The sequence below is a fragment of the Mixophyes fleayi genome, chromosome 1 (genome assembly GCF_038048845.1).
Source record: "Mixophyes fleayi isolate aMixFle1 chromosome 1, aMixFle1.hap1, whole genome shotgun sequence".
NCBI lineage: Eukaryota > Metazoa > Chordata > Amphibia > Anura > Limnodynastidae > Mixophyes > Mixophyes fleayi.
In genome coordinates this window covers 306,830,261-306,848,569 of record NC_134402.1, presented here as the reverse complement: position 1 = coordinate 306,848,569, position 18,309 = coordinate 306,830,261, and the positions used below count along the sequence as shown (strand labels likewise).

The following is an 18,309-nucleotide window of genomic DNA, read 5'->3' as shown; positions in this document are numbered from 1 at the left end:
TCTGTTGGGTGTGGATTTGCTCACAGTAATACTGTTCTTTATTGGGTGCAGTGTATAGTATTCCAAATGAAAGTAGAACATCATTTAAAATTGATTAAAATAATATTTTGCCCAATTGAAATAATTATGCTGGGTACCACAATTTACTGTCCTACTACTTAAAATGGGCAGTTGGAAGATTCACACATATAGTTGTTGTTCCCATTTTGTGACTCCCTGACACCCCTTAGCAATATGTGTAACCATGGAAACAAACTGTACTGCAATGCTGTTTCCATGGTTACACGAGTGCCAGGAATCAATAGCCAAGAGCTGTTGTAGGTGAAGTTATAGCATCTAGAAGCTACAGTGACATTGGTTCTCTTTTAATTAGCACCACTAGCCATTCATTACCAACTTAAGGAGAACCAAAATCCAAGGCTCTGCTCTCACTACCACCGCTCTCTTCCTCGTATCGGTGCAACTTAGAAACTACAGTGGGCAAATTAATTTTTTTTTGTTTTCATTAAATAAATACCGGTAAAAGTAAATGGTTTTAAAAAACTGTTGATACCTGTTCTGCTGATAGGTTAACATTGAATTATATATTTGTTTATACTATCCATTATTACTATACTACACATTTTCATTTAAAAAAACCACAATATCTAATTGTTTAAAAAAAAAAAAGATTGAGCAAGACAGGCAGTTGGAGATAAGATCAAATCATGTTACGAAATGTTTCAGAAATACAGTAGGGCGAGGAAGATAAGACATTTACTATTACCTGAGAAGAGAGACAGAAGTCAAGTTATACCTATTAATTAAGTACACGTACGTTTATAGAGGTTTTATCTGCATTCTGCAGAAGTCCTAAAACTTCTGATAAACTTCCAAAGAACTAAGGATCAAATAGCTAATCTAGGTAATTCATTTCACTTTGCATATATATGCACAGAAGTATCCTGTGCGCTGACTGTACTTTGTGGCATTTTATTTATTTCTATTTAGCAGCAAGGATACTTTAGGCTCTGCTATCTTTTTATTAAGGATCAAATAGGGTTTGAGGTTACCATAGTTTAAAAAAAATGGGTAGATTGGTCAAGTGGTTCTTATCTGCCATCAAATTCTATGTTTTTATGTTTAAATATATTCCCACTGTGTGTAGTAATGTACAGCTAATCCACACATAGAATAGTATTCTATAGTACAAATAGATCATGCGGTTATGTAGCCAGGTTCTAGGATGATATTCAGAGCTGTGCAATCAATGACAGAACTACCAAAGGCTTTAGGTGATGCTTAAGCCATTGGACTACACTCCACTTTTTTTGTCCATAATTACCTAAATAATAGTATAAGAATATTCGCAATTACAATCTTTTAAATGGTAATATTACATGTTTGTTAGAACATTCATCATGCCCTCACCCCAATTGTTTTAATCTATGCAGCAAGCCTCACATGACATACATTTTGCAATATGTAATGGGGCAGATTGTTGGCACCCCAAAAGTAGTGGCACCCAAAAAGTAGTGTAAGGAAGGATTCTACAGGCCCCGTGGTATTGTAGAGAGTTGAAAATCCCCCCAGTAGTGTTGGAATAAAACAAGGAACACAGGGCTAAAACTGCATAAACTCGTGGGTTTATTCTCTTTGCTTGTGGCATAAGGCTTTACCACAGCAGCAGATCAGTAGCGTTAGTGTAGGGAAGTAATAGCACAATACCATCAACATTGCAACGTTATTCAACATGTCAGAAAATATATCATATTTTAGGAATCTCGGTTCAACAATATGCAAACATAAATCAACACAACACATAGGTCACTGAGTAAATATATCCCACTTTAAACTTGAAATGGATTTCACTGGATAGATACTTTAGGAGACAACCGGTAGCTACTAGTTAATTAGACCATTACACTAAATATTGCAGCAGCAGATACTATAGACCAATCAATCACAATACTTTCAATGCAATTATACAGATCATACTTATCACACAAAAATCAGTAGAGATACAACAAGGAGTAATTCAGCTGCTTCAGATTAGATGCTTTCTAGTTCACTTTATGATATACAGAACCCAAGGGGGTAACTTATAATCCAGTGTCAGCTGACTCATGAAGCTTGTTAACTTGTACAAGTTGAAATCAGTGCTCACCTTGATGCATGCATGACTCCTGAGCTCTGTAAACAACAACAATTCTGCACAATAAACAATATCCAGTGTGAAGCACTTAGCAATCCGTCTAATGAACTAAGCAACTCTCTCTCAGCAACTGTAGGGTTAAATAACTTGCAATTCTCTCTTCAGCATTCATTTTAGGCTGTTTCAGTCAGCTTGCAGATAACTTTATATACAGCAGATTTGGTTGGAACAAACTCTTACTTTAGCAAGTGCTATAACACCTCTCAATAGCAATATTACAGTCCCGGTCAGAGGTTTTAATAATACAGTTTGATGTCTCACTTACATAACTTAAACATAGCAAAGCAAAAGAAGCTTATCTGTCTTCATATGAGTCCTGCTGACCTCTCATGGGCAGTGACAAGTTAGGTCTTTTCCTATACTGCAAAGTTGCTTCTTTCTGGGCTGGCTGCAAACATCCCTCAGGACAACAATTCAGCCGTAACATTCAGTGGGTCTTTATGGGAAGATCCTTCATCTGCTCAGCCAGCAGTCACACACATCACTTCTCTCACTAGCCAGTCTGTTTTTGGGTCCTCCCCTTTTCCCCAAGAATCTCCTGGAACCATCTAGTTCAATCATTGCAGTGTGCCCACTCCAAAATGGCCATCACAATTTGCATTTAACTTTCCAGAGGCTCTCTGGGGAACTATAGTTTTCTGAATGAGTGCATACAGTAATATATCTGTGATTTACAGGGTATTACAAATAAACAGCAATATCATCTCTTAATTTAATAAAAATACACATCAACGTTTTGCAAAATTGTAGAAGAAAACACAGTAGGTCAATATATCTAAAGTGGCTCACTGCCTGACATATCAAAGATTTAGCTCTGATTTCTGTTATGAGCTTAAAAGATATGGCTCCGCATCTCAGAATGCCACCTGTCTTTTTGGATGAATGCAAACCCCAAAGTGTCTAAAAACAATTGGAATGATGGTGAATAAGCAAAGGGATAGATTCATTTCTGCAACTGGATGTATTGCATAGGTGTAAAAATAAGGAGCAAGCAGTATGTACAATTTTTAGAAAGTGGAAACTTCAACAAACAGCAAAACATTAAAGTGTAATGCAAAGCAACAGCTTGAACTGTAAATCAAATGCAAAAATTGTTAACAAATAAGCAACTACATAAAGCATTGCAATAACAACATAAGGCCTCATACATACTGCAGACATTTTTAAGCACATTTTAAACTCATTCTGAGTACATGAAAATGAAATGAATGAAATTATTAAAGTTATATTATTTTGAATACGACTGTACACACTGTGCACTTTTAATGCAATTTAATTGTGTTGATTGCATTTTTTTGTCAAACACCGCATGTACAAATGAACATGTGCAATGCAATATTTTTGTTCAAGTGCGTTTAATTTCAGGTCGGATAATGAAACAGGATGTGGGATCATGGAATTTTTGAAAAAAAGAAGCGGTTGTATAAAGAGCAATTTCACACATTTATGCAAATATAGTCAAACCATTAAATGCATATGTTTGCATTGCATTTATATGTGAATGTACACAAGATGTCCTAAGTGCCGCAAGTGTGTACGAGGGCAAAAGTTTTCATCAGGAAACGAGAGTATGTATTGTTTATAGTGCAATATAGTAATATCACATAGAGATTTCAAGCATTATCTCGGGAAACAAGCAGCTAGTGGCTTGATGCTTTCCCACAAAACCCACAGACAGTCAAAACAAAAACTCATTGCCCAGATAGTGAATACCTGTGTTTTCCAAACCACTTAAATGTACAGCCTTTAGCAGTGAATATCAATATGATCATGCTGGTTCCTGGGTGAAATAGCACATATACCCTATCAATTGTGTACAGTACTATCACTCAGGACTTTTAAAAACAAGAAGCTATTAAAAGTGTCGATGAAAGCTTTTTGATAAGGGAACTGTGTTTTCATTTAATACAATAGAGGAATCGTCTGGGATTTGCCTTAATTTCAATATTTTTATTTACATATATTTGCTAATGATGATCATCAGCATTTGGACATCCAGTGGAAAAAGCAGGTAGACAATGGGTCACACAAGATACTAGTAAAGATACTAGAACAGAGCCATGTAGGCCCCCCACTGATAGTGGTATTAGAGAGTAGTATGTCCCAGAGGTAGAGATTCTGTAGGAGAGATTGGATAGGTAGGAAGTAAACCAAGAAACAGTTTCACAAAGGCCAATGGAGTTAAGTGTGTGCAGGAGAAGAAGATGATCAATGGTGTCAAAAGCAGCAAAATTGTCCTATAGGTTGAGTATGGAGAAGTGAAGTGACTATTAGACTTTGCTATAACTAGATTATTGGTCACTTATGTCGGGGCGGTCTCAGATGAATGCTGGGGGCAGAAGCTTGTTTGCAGAGAGTCAAGAACGTAGTGAGAGGAGAAAAACTGAGATAGGAGTTTGTTCAGAAGCCACTCAAGTAATTTGCAAGCAAATGGGAGGAGTGAGGATGGGTCAAGAGATGGTTTCTTTAGGATTTGTGGAGTGAGTGCATTTTTAAAGGAGGATGGGAATAGGGAAGACTGTTCTTGGTTACAAATGAATTGTGGTGGATTGGGGAGTGCAGGAGAAGGTGGGTTGGACATGTGGGTTTTGCTTAAGGAGGTATTACATTGAGAGGTCAAGCAAACATTAATCTCTGGTGCCAATAGGATATAGATACAAAATAAAAGAAAACCTTGGTATCAATTGCAGCAACTCAAAGGAGACAGTGCTAAATCTCCATAAATATATAGCAAAGAAAAAACACAGAGTTGCGCAGAATCACAGAATGATGGGTTTATTATCGTTACAACAACCACAGGATTGTGTTACTAATAGACAATCTAGATTTTACAGATGTTAAACATTACCTTGGCTTGAATGTCTGAATGTCAATATTTTTTTCTTTTGTGATCCTATTGTGTATGAATACTTTACAATATCTGTAACACTGTGTGGGTTATAGTTGGGGATTAAGCCCAATGTTATGTTTTTTTTTTTTGTTGTTATAGAAAAGAAAAATGTAATAAAATTTTACCTGATTTAAAAAAAAAAAAAAGTCAGCTACTGATTCAGTTGGTTATAGCTTGAAAAAGTCTGTGATACAGACGAAACACGTTGCTTTGTCTATGCTGCCTGGATCATTTGGAGCTTACCTATGCTAGTGATATTTGGTAACAAATGGAACTTTCTTCTTGATATTTGTAACCAGTCCGGACTCTCTGGAGGTGCGCACCGAAGAGACCAACTTTATTACCAGATTTGTGAGTCGTGAATCACGCTAATAATGAGAAGGTAAAACCTTTTACTATATTCACTTGACCCATGACGAGGAGAGCTGGGAGCAAGACTGGATTTCACTATCCCCGGAGTTACGCTGACTCTGTCTTCATTTCAGCCGCTTAGTCGGTAAGAAGATCAGATCTATCCTATGAGTCTGTATGACTAAGTACCCCGGTAACAATAATAACTGTTCCTACGAGGTATATGTATGTGCTAGCCGTAGCAACGGCAATAAGGAGTTTACTCCTATTTTCAATCCAAGCAGATTACAACTTGCTTTTCAGCATATCTACATAGGAGTGACTTTATCTACAAGGATAATTTCTTTACTTCCCTACTAACCACGTATTTGGATCTCCCCCTCCCCTTCCCCTTCCCCCTTTTTTTTTTTTTTTTTTTTGCCATATGTGGTCCATGATCAAGATATTCCTCTTTTTTTACCCATTGAGACCTAGTGCATATTATATTTATTTACCCAATCTATGTGATATATTTTTATGTTGCTGTTTTTTATCATGCTAAATAGTTCACTTAAACTGTGATATCTTTTTATTTGTATTCAACTGTGTCGCTATACTAAGACAACATATATGATTGCATTTACCATTATAATCATGGTTTAACATCTGTCAAATCTAGATTGTCTATTAGTAACACAATCCTGTGGTTGTTGTAACGATAATAAACCCATTATTACATTGAGAGGTGTCAATTTTCTCTTTGATGTAGATGGTACATAGGCGATGAGTAGGAGGAGGCGGTGCACGTGGGCAGAGAAGTGAATTGAAGGTGGCAAATCGACATTAGGGGTTATTAGAGAAACAGAGTAGGTTTGCTTGGAAAGTAAATGGTTAGTGTTGGAAGATGAAAGGATAAATTTATAGCAAAGGAAGTCAGTGTTGGGTTGATATTTTCTCCTGTGGTGCTCAACACTGCGGGAGCACTTTTACAGGTAGCGGTTCTGTTTATTGTGCCATAGCTGAAGTTTGGATCGCCGGAGACTGTATGTGATGGCTGGAGCTGTGAGTGTTCTGTTCTAGACAGAATGTAGCAATCAGCTCTGTAACAACGGTAAACAAGTTTATTTGCAAGAGTCACAATGCAAGTGAGTGTACACAAATTAAAAACAACACAAGTTATTTGCTGTGAAAGGCAGGAACACCAAAAAACTCATGAGTCAAAATCCAAAACAGCAGAAAAAGTGAATCCTTCAGAGCTGGGCAGAGGTCAGAAGGCAGGCAGTAAACAAGGAAGTCCAGGATAGGCAAGGTACATGACCAGACGAACTAACAGCAGGACAAAAACTAGCCTGGACCTGGGTGAAGACAGAACCAAAAAGCTGCACAATCCTTATAGGCAAAACAGAATGATCTGGCAGGGAGTGTCAGATTAACTGGACTAAATAGTTTCTGTGATTGCAGGACCAGCTGTTGAAATACGGAAAATAGTTCAACCCATGAAATTACGAAATTAGTCCCAAAATCAACACTATAGGAATTGCTTTAATAGTAGATCAAACTGCAAGAAAATTCACTAGATCCTGACAAAAATGCATCCAGATCTGCTGGGCAGGGTAGTTATAGGGGAGATGAGTAATTTTAGTGAAGTGGATCATATTTAGAGCATTTAGGCTGAAGGAAAGGAGGTTTTAGCAGAAAAGCGGAAAGTCTTTACTACGATTTGGAAAAACTAGTTGAGCAGAAGTGGGAGAAGCCAAGGTGCAATGTCAATCACAGTGGGTGGGAGAGACTAAATGAAGTAGTAAGCAAAAGAAGATTTGTGGTTGCAGAGATTGTTGTGTTATCAATGGCACCTCATATGAGAATAGGTAAGTCATAAGATGGGAAATATGTGAGCCAGGCAGGGGACAATAAATGACACCAACACAAAGGTGGAGTGTAGACGAGGGATGTATGGTGTGGACTTCAAAAGAAGAGAAGAATAGATAAGGTGCCAGGAGTATGACTCAGAGGGTACAGTGCAGAGAAAGTAGGATGCAACATATGTAAGTCGTAATAGGTATATTGTGTACCTTGTCGTATTTTCAGTGATGATGTGTATTTATTCCATTACTGATACACTGTATCTTAGCCTAACCTCAGACCTACTTTTAGTAACCACAAGTGCTGTTGTCTGAGACCTTTATCTGTGCCACTGACTCCTAGTCTAGAAAATGTATATATTTATACCGCTCATTTATTGAAGCTGCAGCCTAAGTTATCTTTTTTAAAATTATTTATTATTGCCTTTGCCATACTAAGAAGAATAGTGTATATGTGGACTCCCTGGAAAGTATCTCTCACACACTATTGTGGCATAATATGATTTGGGGCACTACTGTATGGCATAATATGATTTGGGGGCACTATTGTGGCATAATATCATTTGTGGCACTACTGTATGGCATAATATCATTTGTGGGCTCTATGGTAATATCAATTGGGGGCACGTACTCAGGCATGAGGGAAGGGGGAGAGTGTTAATATAATGTGGGAGGTAGGCTATTAATTTAATGCTGGAGTTTAGGTGGGGGGTAATTATTTAATTTGTGCTATTTTATTTGTGGGGTGATGTGGGTCATTTTAAATTAATATTGGGGCCTAGCAATTTAAGAGGGGGTGATTGGACCTTTTATGCTGGGGTGGTTTGGAAGCCATTAATTGAAAGTGGGACTGTTTGGGAAAAAATAACTATCTATTTATTAAATGTGAATATGAATTATTTAATGGCAGTGATGGATGCGGGAAATATGTATATTTTTTAAATGCAAATGCTATTTAATTTATTGCTGAGGTTGTTTGGAGGGAGGGAAATTAAATGTGAATACTGTATTTTAATATTGAGCCTGGAGGGAGGCCTAATTATAAAACATGGGTTGTATTGATTAAACACCAGGGGGTAAATGTATCAAGCTGAGAGTTTTCCGGCGGGTTTGAAAAGTGGAGATGTTGCCTATAGCAACCAATTAGATTCTAGCTGTCATTTTGTAGAATGTACTAAATAAATGATAGCTACAATCTGATTGGCTTTTCAAACCCGCTGGAAAACTCTCAGCTTGATATATTTACCCCCAGGGCTGGTTGGAGTTTTCTAAATTACATGTACCCATTTTTTTTCCAAATAGGGCCTCCAACATTCCAGGATCCAGAAAAGCAGCAACTAAAGACACCAGCAGCCACAGGTGATGATAGTGACAAGTACAGGAAGGAGAGAGCAGGACTGTCTGCCAACTGTCCTGAATTTTTGTGACTGTCTCGTTTAATGAGATTTGGTCCAACTACAAGGACAGTTGGGAGGTATATCCCGCTTCACACTGTATTGCTTGTGAAGGCAGAGCTGCGTGCAACTAACAGTATTGCACACAGTATTGCCTGTGTATTTGTCTAAAATGATAACCATGTTACATAATAGGGGCCCCCAAGCGTTCACCCAGCTCTGGTTAGCAGGAGGGGGCGGATAGCTACTCCCAGTCCCTGGATAAGACACAGCCTGCAGAGCAAGCCAAGGAGCTCTAAGTCTCACAAGATTTGATAATCTCATGAGACTAAGAGCTTCCCTGCTCACTCTTCAGGAAGTTCCCACCCTCATAGATGTCAGCAGCACCAGAAGCATAGATATGTACAGTGGGCTGGGGGTGTCATATTGTGCCTGGGGGGATGGCTTAATGTGGCTGGTAGGGCGTGATAAATGTAATGTTTTATTACAATGTATGTATCAATGCTGATGTTGGCCACACTCACTACACAATGTGGTCATGCCCTTTTCGGCGCACAGTTTCTTTCCTGCTGAAACTAAGGTGGGCCTGTGTACTTTAAATGCCAGGGCTGATTTTTAGTCCCAGTCCAGCCAACAAATCTTTGTTGGCATATGGGTGTAACACCCCCTTTCCTCAGCCTAGGGTGTGCGTACTAATCTTTGTGTGCCCTGTCTGTAAATGGATTCTTTAAATTGTGTTCAGTTTTGCGCCATACCTCCACCTTTGTCTAAATACTGTAGGCTCTTCGTGGGGTAGTGTTCTGGAGTTAGTAACACCAGAGAGAGGCCAAGGAACCCTCTGCCCCCCTACACTGGACCACAGGCCCACACAAAGGAAATATTCTCACACCAAATTGGTCTTTCTAATTGTATATAAAATTATACTACTATAATGTGAACAATACAATAGCATAAGCATAACAAAAAGAAAACACACTAAAACATTTTGTGCATAGCACCTAAAACAGATCTCTCTAGTATATTATAAACTTGAGGTCCCTATATTACCACTTACAGGATACTTCCTATACTAAAAACTGATATAAATCTATATACGATGTCTATCTAAATGACTTTAAACCTCCATAAACATTTTAAATTAACAATACAATCCTCATTAAGCAAATACATATATATCTATATGGATATGCAGCTTTATCACAAAGCAGTTGGAATATAGGGCCCTTCTTCTTTCAGTTCCAATATAAAGCAGTTGGCCTGTAGTGTAAGACAATGTCCTTTTTGTAAATATTACTTGTATAACAGAACACTTTTGCTGCTTTCTCTTGATTTGATGGAGTCCAATCACTCTAACTAACTATCCCTATCTGGCTAACACATATGGCTCGGTCCAATCACATGAACATATCAGAAACAAGGGTACTTATCAGACTCTCTCTTTCTCTCTTTCATCCTCTGTTCATATCTCTCACAGCAGTCCAGGTTATAATGTCTCCTGTTATGGCACTCTCTCTTCATATACAGTGCTGGTCTCTCTCATCACCGCTGTAGCCCTTGCTCAGTACTGTTTCCTCTCCACTCCTCCATACTCCTTCTCCTCTTCCTACTACTACTCATCAACTGCCAGTATCCAGTCATTCCTCTCACATATCACTTTTTTTTCTCGCTCTCTTGGTCTCAGTGATGTCACCATGAGCAAAATTTATCAATCCCTGGTATTAGGAGCTTCAGACCACCTAATGTTGCATTGCCTAAAATGACAAGAGATTCATTAGCAGCATGGGATAAATTTGTACAGGCATCCCCAGACATTACCATGACGAATAGAAGCTTATCTATGACAGGCTTATTCCGGATATGAATCTGACCCTATGGATTGATAGGCGTATTAACTCTCTTAGTACACTTTTTGACTCGCAAGGCCTTCTCTCCTTCTCACAGTTACAGACACAATTACAACTACCCTCCAGGGAAATTTATAAATATTTACAATAAGACACTGGATTAATTCCCTTCCAAAACAAAACATGGTTCTCTGCCACCCCCCATCCCTATATCTTTCTAAGCTGACAAAGGGGAACAACAAAGCCGGCATTACCTTTTGGAATGTAATTTCTGCTACTATGATATCACCTCCCAAATCGAATAGCCAACTACAATGGGAAACTGGCCTTCAGCTGACCTTAACTGAAGAACAATGGGATGCTATCTTTTTAAACTTCCACGGTTTGTCAAAATGTTTGAACCATGCGGAAATATTCTTCAAATTGGTTAATCACCTATATCTCACTCTGGCCAAACTTCACAGGATGTGGTCAGACCAATCAAAGCTCTGTTGACATCAATGTTCTAGGGTGGGAGACATGCTTCACATTTATTGGAGCTGTACAATCTTACAACCATTCTAGGCCCAGGTCTTTGGTCTTGACAATAAAGTTACCAAACAAATTCTCCCTCTCTCGTGCCGGCAGTTGCCCTCTTACATCATTATTCGGTGACCTTTCCAACTCACTCTAAATACGTATACAATTATATTCTACATGCAGTCAGAGCCAACATAGCCCAAGCATGGAAAGATGTCCTCCCTCCTACCTTAAAAAATGTTTAGATTAAGGTACAGGTTAGTTCTGTGATGGAGACTCTGGGTATGCTTTATTCCACAGCCACGCCCTCTCCTTTGATAAAATGGATGAGTTGGCACTTATATGTAACTGAGGGTAAGGGTCCCAAGTTCCAACACTGTGCTCAAATCCATCAGACTCAGACACTGTCATTGCTTTTACTTTTCACCTTAACAAACCTCCTCAACTTTTACAGGATGAACCCTAAGATTAGAGAGTGTCAGGAGCCTCCTTGCGAATGTTATTTTAAAGGATTACTGTTGTGTCTAAATAACATGTAAATTGCGGTATATGTGGATATTGTGCTCCCCTCCCCACCCCCTCTTTGTACTTCCTTCTACTCCCCTTTTACTTTGTATCCCCTCTTTTTTTCTCTACCCCATTTACGAGATAAACCTTAATAAAAACTATTGATGGAGAAAAAGAAATGTTTCCAGACAGGGATGCCCCCTCTGTGTTGTTGTTATTGAACCACTGGCCACCATGATAACACTGATCTCTAACATCACTGTCAGTCAGATGGGTTCCCAAACCCATAAAGTAGCTATAGACACATAGGATGTCCTCGTTTTTGTTACCAATATGTTAGTTTCTCTATCCAATATGTTTGATAAAATACAATGTTTTTTCCTCCATCTTAAAATTCAAACTCAATTCCATTAAGACAGACATTCTTGATTTCTTTCTCTCTGCCCTGCCCAAAAACTCCAAATGGAAATAACATTAAATATTTAGCTAATTACATAACCAAAAGATTCAACATTCTTTTTCAAGCAAACTACCTCCTCTTTCTTGTATCAAAAGGGACCTGGACTCTTGGCAGAAATTGCTAATCTCCTGGAATGGATTTCGAAGAAGATGAATATATTATCGAAACTGCTGTATCACTTTTAAACCTTGCCTATAACAATTCCTCCTGCAACTTTTTCCCTCCTCCAAAACCCAACAATATGATTTGTCTGCTCTGGGAAAAAGCATGGTCTTTAAGGTAAAATTTTACAAAGACCAGTGAAAGCGGTTGACTAGTCATTCCTTACTTCACCAAGAACTATGACGCTGTCCGACTAACACAGTACATCCACTCAGAACTTGATCAAGACCCCAAGGGGCCCTAGTCAGGATACTGGAGCAACTTTTTTTTGAGTCTTTTTTTTTTTTTTTAAGAGTGCATTTTTCAACAAAATCAATGAGGTTTTTTAAGTGTGTGTTATTAAAATAAGGTTATTTTAGTGATAGAATCATAAGCCAATGGGTTGAAGTACTTAATATAGACCTTAGAATATGCTATACGCAGAGGGGGTTCTGAGTATCCAGAAATTCCCCCTGATCAGTGCTGGCTGGCAGACACTCTATCTACAGCTCCGACCAGAGGATGGCTCTGATGATCCGGATGGGCGCAGAATAGAGAGCTGCTGTCAGTGTCACTGTGTGCTGATTGCAGTACTGCCGGGTGCCACTAGATGCCCCCATCTCCATTTGTGCTGTCCCATCTGCCAGAAGTCGGCCATGCAGGCGGCAGTGCTGACCACAAACTGAAAGCTGAGCTGACTGAGGGTGGATGGCATGCAGCTGCTCAGAGGTGTGAGCATGCAGCGTGGAGGAGAGACCTGACTGGGGGATTTCAGAGATCCCACACAGGAGGATCAATAGCTGGGATCTTATAGAGGAAGCGACTACATTTTTTATTTTTTTTAAATCTATCTACAGTCTCTGTCTCTCTTTCTCTCTCTGGGGGGTTTCGACATCTATCTATCTATCTATCTATCTATCTATCTATCTATCTATCTATCTATCTATCTATCTACCTAACTACAGTCACTCTCTCTCTCTCTCCCATTCAGGGGTTTCTCTATCTATCTACCTAACTACAGTCACTCTCTCGCTCTCTCTCTCTCTCTCTCTCTCTCTCTTCTCGCATTCAGGAGTTTCTACATCTATCTATCTATCTATCTATCTATCTATCTATCTACCTAACTACAGTCACTCTCTCTCTCTCTCCCATTCAGGGGTTTCTCTATCTATCTACCTAACTACAGTCACTCTCTCGCTCTCTCTCTCTCTCTCTCTCTCTCTCTTCTCGCATTCAGGAGTTTCTACATCTATCTATCTATCTATCTATCTATCTATCTACCTAACTACAGTCACTCTCTCTCTCTCTCTCACTCTCTCTCTCCCATTCAGGGGTTTCTCGATCTATCTATCTATCTACCTAACTACAGTCACTCTCTCTCGCTCTCTCTCTCTCTTCTCGCATTCAGGGGTTTCTACATCTATCTATCTATCTATCTATCTATCTATCTATCTATCTATCTATCTATCTATCTATCTATCTAACTACAGTCACTCTCTCTCTCTCTCTCTCTCTCCCATTCAGGGGTTTCTCTATCTATCTATCTATCTACCTAACGACAGTCACTCTCTCTCGCTCTCTCTCTCTTCTCGCATTCAGGGGTTTCTCTATCTATCTATCTATCTATCTATCTACCTAACGACAGTCACTCTCTCTCGCTCTCTCTCTCTTCTCGCATTCAGGGGTTTCTACATCTATCTATCTATCTATCTATCTATCTAACTACAGTCACTCTCTCTCTCTCTCCCATTCAGGGGTTTCTCTATCTATCTATCTATCTATCTATCTATCTATCTATCTATCTACCTATCTATCTATCTAACTACAGTCACTCTCTCTCTCTCTTTCTCTCTCTCTCTCTATCTCTCCCATTCAGGGGTTTATCTATCTATCTATCTATCTATCTATCTATCTATCTATCTATCTATCTATCTAACTACAGTCACTCTCTCTCTCTCTCTCTCTCTCTCCCATTCAGGGGTTTCTCTATCTATCTATCTATCTATCTATCTATCTATCTATCTATCTATCTATCTATCTGTTTTTTTCCCTTTGAGTTCAAGAAAGTACTTAAGTAGATACAATAAAAACGCAAACTCAAGGAAAAGCGATGTGATGAAATTTCTATATGTCAAAAGCTATCAAACTGTTTTACAATGTCAAGTAAAAGTTTTTCAACATCTACAGCTGAAGTCATGCAAGGGCCAGTGAAGCCAGTGACAGTGCACAAACCATGGGAGCTCTTTCTAGCAATACTCAACCCACTGTTGACACTTTTTTTTTATTAGAGATGAACAAGAAGAAACAGACCAGAAACAGGAAGCAAATTCGATGATTTCAAAGAACACAGTGTCCTCGCAAACTGACCCATAACAGTTGATAATGATAATGATGCATATACTGTTTTGTTTGCTAACTATTTTCTAAATGCCAATTATCACTTACAACAGTTGGGTTTTCTGACTGGATGAATGTATTCAGAACTGTGGAGAATCATAACAGGGCAATGTTGTGCTGGAAAACAAGAAAGTCAAATAAAAATACTGTGGATCAGGAACTTGGGGAACAGATGCGATAAAACATACAGTACTATTTTGAAGTGCTGAAAAGAGTTGTAGCTGTTATAACGTTTTTAAGTGAAAGAGGTTTGACATTTAAAGGTCATGAGGAGAAGTGGGGCTCACCAAATAATGGAAACTTCATAGGGGCCATTGAACTTATTGCAGAGTTCGAAGTTGGCTGCCGCTGCTCGTCCGCTGGCCCCTCCCTCTTCAAAAAGGGTGTGTGTTCTTAAAACATCGGGGCCTATTGGTGATTCTCCCTGTATCCCTGTGGGCCAGTCCGACGCTGAGTTTAAGTGTAACTAGATGGTCTGCACACTATGAAGCAGTCTGGGTAATTAAAAATGGATATACAGGTATTTTATAAACTCTCAAACATATTTTAGAAGACGTATAAAAGAAGCCTGATATAAACGAGATGCAAGGAATTTATACCACAAGTTGGTAAAGTTGGAATATGCTAAATTAAAAGTCGTTTGGGAAGAAGTGCTGAAGCGTTTCAACAAAACAAGTAAGAAACTCCAAACCCCTGGTTTTGATGTATTTGAAGGTCATCTTCGCTTTCATCTTTACTTTAGCTTGTTAAAGAACTCAGAAAATTCAGCCGACAGGATTGCACACTATGAATCAGAAGCAAAAGTTCAGTGTGAAGATATCACCTCAAGTTATTCTGATGTTTCCACACGCAGTGTTATAAAGAAATTTTGCGACGGAGCAAGTAGTAGGGCTTCTTTGATAGGAGCTGACAAATTTAGGCTACAAGTTCTAAATCAAATTTATGCGTGGTAATCCAGTTACGCAGGAGGATTGACCCATATTGTCAGATTGCAAAAAGGTTCTAGTTCTGCTCAAAAATGATGAACAATTCTGAAATTGATGAGGACCAGTGCTTTTTTTGTAAGAAAAAAGGTGCCGAAACTCACATCTTTTAATAAAAAAAGTCTTTTGTATTGATGTTATCTGATTTATTGAGCCACTCTAAAATGTATTACGTCGTGATTAGTGTATACAAACAGTACAATGGTTCCTTACAAACACCTCTGTGCTAGATAATCAAATACTGCTATCTAAGCACCGTGCCCGCAGGGCCGGTGCACAGGGCTGCCAAGAGGAATTCAGGGCCCCGGTACAACAAATTCATGGGGCCCCCCCTTATAGTTGACTAAGCCAAAAAAAATTTCAGGGGTGTGGTCCCACAATTGGGGTCGTGGAAATGCGCCATTGGGGCGTGGCTAGCACAACAAAATCACTAGGTCCTGAATTCCCCGGAGCGTGACATTTGTCCAAGCACTCCTGACTTTCAGGACATCTAGCACCCTTGTGTAGTATAGGAAGAATGCAATGTGTACAGAAAGAGTTCAGTCTTGGCATTCGCCCACTGGGCTCACCAAACACTCACCAAACATTGGCGTTGTCCCTACTAGAATCACAACATTTCACACACTATGCTGCTCTGTCCTACCTGTTCTTCTCACTTTTACCACATGTGGCTGCTGGTTTTTTTAGTTGCGGCTTGTCTGGATCCTGGAATGTTGGAGGACCTATTTGGGAAAAAATTTGCTACATTTAGAAAATTACAGCCAGCCCCACCGTTAAATCAATAACATCCATGATTAATAATTAGGCCTTCCTCCAGCCCCAACATTAAGATAGTATTCCCATTACCCCGCAAACAAAATAGCAGCCATTAATTAGCCACCATCTACCTCACACACACTACATTGGCAAAAGCTCCGTGCCATCACACACACATTACTGTGCCCCTTTATCATCACTACGCTATGCCCCCTTATGATCACACTGCGCCCTCCATGCTGCCTTTGCCCCCTCCTTTCATCATCCCCCTGTGCCATGCTGCCTTTGTCCCTCTTTTCTTCATCCACCTGTGCCATGCTGTCTTTGTCCATCTTTTCTTTATCCCCCTATGCCATGCTGCTTTTGTCCCTCTTTTCTTTAACCCCATGTGCCATGCTGCTTGTCCCTCTTTTCTTTATCCCCGTGCCATGCTGCTTTTGTCCCTCTTTTCTTTAACCCCGTGTGCCATGCTGCTTGTCCCTCTTTTCTTTAACCCCCTGTGCCATGCTGCTTGTCCCTCTTTTCTTTAACCCCCTGTGCCATGCTGCTTGTCCCTCTTTTCTTTAACCCCCTGTGCCATGCTGCTTGTCCCTCTTTTCTTTATCCCCCTGTGCCATGTTGCTTTTGTCCCTCTTTTCTTTAACCCTGTGTGCCATGCTGCTTGTCCCTCTTTTCTTTAACCCCCTGTGCCATGCTGCTTGTCCCTCTTTTCTTTAACCTCCTGTGCCATGCTGCTTGTCCCTCCTTTCTTTAACCCCCTGTGCCATGCTGCTTGTCCCTTTTTTCTTTAACCCCTCTGTGCCCCCCCTTGTTTTTAGACCCCTGTGTTATGCTGCCCCCCTCCCCCCCATTTTTTAACCCCTGTGTGCCCCCCCTCGTTTTTTAACCCCTCTGTGTTATGCTTCCCCCCCCATTTTTTACCCCCCCTGTGCCCCCCCTGTTTTCCTCCCTTCACTTACCTTTTCTTCTCTCTTCTTTCTTGGTCTTCTCTGCTGCTCTGTGCTCCATTGCTCCAGAGTGACTGAATGCTGGGCGTGACATGATGACGTCACACCCGGAATTCAGAATGGAGCACAGAGCAGCAGAGAGGAGGGACGCCGGCGCCACGATCACATGAGTATGTTTTGGTTTTCTTTTTTAACTACCCTGCTCCCCCCACCAATGACAGAGCCCCCACCCGTCCGGCAAAAAAAAAAGTTTTGAAAAAAAAAATTTTTTTTAAAAAAAATCCTCGGCACAAGGGCCCCCTGACATGCTCGGGCCCGGGTAATTAGTACCCGCCCCCCCTTCTTTCGGCGGCCCTGCTGGTGCATGGTTGTCCGGCACCCTAGGCAAATCTTCAGCCTATGGCCCCTCCTCGCCCCAATACTCCCTCCCTTGACCCTTACTCCTTTCCTTGACCCTTCCTTGACCCTCACACACTTGACAATTGTAAAATAAGAATAATAACTCTAACCTCCTCCTGGCTGGCTGGAAAGGCTACAGTCCAGAGTACTGATAACCAAACCCACCCGAACTTACGGGATCCGAGTAGGCTCGCGAGCCTACTTGGTACTTTTGCGCGTTCTCGGATCTGAATCGAGGCAAAACGTCATTGTTGCGTTGTCGGATCTCGCGGGTTTTGGATTCTATAAGTACCTCCCTCCCCAGGCGATCCAGCACCATTGCTCACACACAAACAGGAGGGGTAGCAAAGTTCTTGTCACCTGACAAAAATTGACTGGAAATGACTGGAAATCAATGTTATTGAGGTTAATAATAATGTAGGAACAAAAATAGAGCCAAATTATGTGATTTTAGCAAAAATTTAGGTATCCAAAACCAAAACACGGGAGGGCGATTTTGCCAAAACCAAAACACGAAGTTAATCCAGATCCAAAACACAGGGGTCAGTGAACATCTCTAGTCCAGATGCACTGATGTGTAAAGCAGAATGCTGTCCAGTCTTCACTGCTGCCCAGGAGCAAACACAGGATATCTAGAAGGGAGACCCCAAATGTTAGATTTAATAATACAAAACAAAACAACTGGA

The 18,309-nt window shown here is 40.1% G+C and overlaps 1 long non-coding RNA gene across 1 annotated transcript; it reads right to left on the bottom strand.

Moving 5' to 3' along the window:
- Positions 1–6,210: 6,210 nt before the first annotated feature.
- LOC142108333 (uncharacterized) lies at positions 6,211–15,040 on the bottom strand. The gene is made up of 3 exons (XR_012680141.1): positions 14,826–15,040; positions 14,587–14,655; positions 6,211–6,514 (listed from the first exon to the last, which is right to left on the bottom strand). It is a non-coding gene; the product is annotated as an uncharacterized LOC142108333 (long non-coding RNA).
- Positions 15,041–18,309: the final 3,269 nt, after the last annotated feature.